Raw genomic sequence first — 3611 nt, forward strand, 5'->3', positions numbered from 1 at the left:
TGTTGATCATTTCACTGCTTGTACTTGGAATTTTTCATAATGGAGTGGCGATAAATCAGCCCGTTGGGTAGAGGTGCTCTGGAAGTCAGATCAGATGAATGGTTGACCTGACAGTGCAACGGTACCCCTGTGGGTGAGGAGAAGATGTTCCTCTCTGCTTTCATGACCGTATCCATCTGTTGTTGTTGTTGCGTGGAGAAACCCTTCATGGGGGTCATGGATGTGGTGATTATCCTCCCCTTACTTTGGGAGCGAGCTAGACAGAAAATGAATTTCCTGGTCTGGGAGATGAACTTGATGCATTTCTTAGCAATGATCAAAGAGGTGGCGGTAGGTGGGGCTACCTCCGATATCTTATATAATGAATTACCCAAAGTAATAATAACAACGCAAGGCCTTGACTCATACACAACATGTCGCCTCCATAAGTATGGTTGGCCTAATAGTACATCACAAACATTAAGAGGTGCACCATCACACAATACGTCATCAATAAAGGGCTTCATGCTATAGGGAAGGTAGCACTGCTGTTGGAATCAGAGATCTTGTCCTTGTTGAAGCCACTTGATACTGTATGGCTACGGGTGTGGTGTGGTTGGTAGGCCCAACTAATTCATGACCTCTGTTGAAATGAGGCTCTTTTGGCTGCCACTGTCGACAATGAATTGTAGCGGCGAACCCTTCACCCACATTTGTGAGTGGAAAAGGCACTCCCCCTCCTCTGGATCTTCGGGCTCATTCTTCTGGATCTTGGCAATGACAACAATGGTGTTGTGCTCCGCATCAATGATCTACTTCCCTTTTCCATTCCCCTTGTCAGGTTCTGACTCAGGGTCAGAACATGCATCTGATTCTGAAGCCTTCAACTCAGCCACAAGTGACTGCTTGGTCCGACACTCACTTGTGTTGTGAGTGGGGCTCTTGTGGAACTCACACCACTTTCTTGTGTCCTTCTTTGACTTCGTAGTGTTTTTCTTTTCCGGTGGCTTCGATGGGTTGCCTTGGGTCACCCCGCCTTGGCTTTGTCCTTTGGTCTTCGGATTCAGAGATCCAAAGTCTCGCTTCTTCTGTTTAAACTTCTGCTCGATCTTGACAGTATATCGGTATGTTGTCCCAAGTGAGGAGATGTTCAGGAACTCCATCTCGTCTTAGATGTATCTATGTAGGCAACTGCGGTATTTGGGTACCATATGTAGCTCGGAATCCTTAATACCCAACTGTGTGCGAAGGGTATGAAAAATGTTTGTGAACTCTGGCACATCTTGGTCCCTTCCCTGCTGCAGCGTGATCCACTTTATGTATTTGTACTCATAGCTTTTGACAGGGTAGTACTGCTCCTTGATGGCATCCCGGAATGAATTCCAAGTGGGTGCGACTGAAAACAATGATTTCGTACTTTCATCCTTCTGCTTGCAGTAGGTTTCCCACCAGTCCTTGACGTGGGGGGTTTCTTTGAGAAGAGCGAAAATAATCTTTTCCCAATTGGAAAAATCATGAATAGAAAAATGCCATTCTAGTAGATTTAACCATTTGTATATGGCATCTGCGTCTATCTGACCCTTGAATATGAGGATTTCAAAATTAACTTGTACCTTAAAGGGTGTGGTGTTTCCAGAGTAGCTATTGGAAGCCAATGCATTGCCCCTAGGTAGCCGCTGAAGGATCTGGGTAAAGTTTTCCATCATCACGTTCCTTTGTCGCTCGAGGGCTTCTTCGAGCAAGATTTTGATAGGGTCTCCTACCCCCTCATCTTTCTTTTCATCCGCCATGGGAGGCCATCAGGATTTGTGAGGCTGACCTTGCAAAGGTTCAACCAGATCAAGCCCTAACTCCTTATATCCCGACCTCGTTGGGGACATGCAAAGAAAAACAGAGAAATAGTAGACTGCTCTGATACGACTAATATGGATTTAAACAAGAACATAACAAATTACAGAGATAACCATAAATATAGAGATGCAATGGAAATAATAATTCATTTCATTAATGCTAAATACTGAAATATGCTTACAAACAGAAATGGAAATAAACCAGATAAGGCGATGGTAGCTTATCTCTGTGAAGAGATGTGGTAGCTACATGCCTATGAACTGTGTTACAATGAGGCTTGAAGGCTTATTTATTGTTGAGAAACAATGGAAAACCCTAAACATCCAAAAAACTAACCCTAGGAGATGAAACACCAAACTGTGGGTCCCGTTTGGGTAAATTGGTACATGAACTTCCCGAGGTTGTAACTTTGGCATACGATCTTCATTTAACGCATACAATAGCTCGTTAGAAAGATCTATCCTAGGAATACAACTATGGTAAGAGAAACATCGGTCCATCACCCCATGTTGCTTCCAGTTTTCCCAAAAAAAATGTCGTTTAGGCCTCAAAGCGGCTCTGGAAGTTTAGGACCTGAAAAACTGCTAAAAATAATAAATTGTGCTACAATTAAGGAAACTAAAAAACTGAAAGAGATAGTTGTGGGGGTCAAAGTGGGATAGGTGGGTGGCCACCAACATCCACCTGGATCATTCCTCCCCCCAGGAAGAAATGGTCCCCATTGCGTTGAGTTCCTCCCTGGGATGAGGAAACTTCTGCTGAACTGGGTCCCTAGTGAGCTGGTTTGCAACCTCTGATGTGTCTAGTAATGGTGGGAAGCATGGTCGAGGGCGGTCCACATTGAACACCTGGTGCAAGTGAAGGAATGGGGAAATTTTGTGCTCCAAAGCATTGTTTCCCACAGCCTTGGTATGGGCTCTTGTAAGGCGTTGTTTCTGCAGATGCAACCAGACTTTGTCGCCCACTTGCAACTTGTGTGGTACTAATGCTGATCATGTCGTTGCTTGTACTTCCCATTTTTCAAAATGGAGTGGTGATAGATCGGCCCATTGGGTAGAGGTGCTTCGGAAGTTAGATCGGACGAATGCTTGACTTGACAGTGCAACGATAACCCTGTGGGCAAGGAGAAGATGTTCACGTCTGCTTTCAAGACCGTATCCATCTGTTGTTGCTGCTACGTGGAGGAACCCTTCATGGGGGTCATGGATGTGGTGACGATCTTCCCCTTACTTTGGGAGTGAACCAGATAGAAAATGAATTTCCTGGTCTGGGAGATGAGCTTGTTGCATTTGTCAGCAGTGATCAAAGAGGTGGCAGTAGGTGGGGCTATCTCCAATATCCTATATAACGAATTACCCAAAGTAATAATAACAACACGAGGCCTTGACTCATACATAGCATGTCGCCTCCATAAGTATGGTTGGCTTAATAGTACATCACAAACATCAAGAGGTGCAACATCACACAATACCTCATCTATAAAGGGCTTGATGCTGTAGGGAAAGCGATACTGTTGGCGGACTCAAAGATCTCGTCTTTGGTGAAGCCATCCAATACTGTATGATTGCGGGTGTGGTGTAGTAGGTAGGCCCAACCGCTTCACGACCTCTGCTGAAATGAGGTTCTTTTGGTTGCCACTGTCGACAATGAATTGTAGCGGTGAACCCTTCACCCACATTTGTGAATGGAAAAGACGCCCCCCCTCCTCTGGATCTTCGTGCTCATTCTTTTGGATCTTGGTGGTGGTAATAGTGGTGCTGGACTCCGTGTCAATGATATAC

Source organism: Pinus tabuliformis, chromosome 6 (assembly GCF_031772625.1).
Source record: "Pinus tabuliformis cultivar Carrire ecotype Pingquan chromosome 6, CPIR1, whole genome shotgun sequence".
NCBI lineage: Eukaryota > Viridiplantae > Streptophyta > Pinopsida > Pinales > Pinaceae > Pinus > Pinus tabuliformis.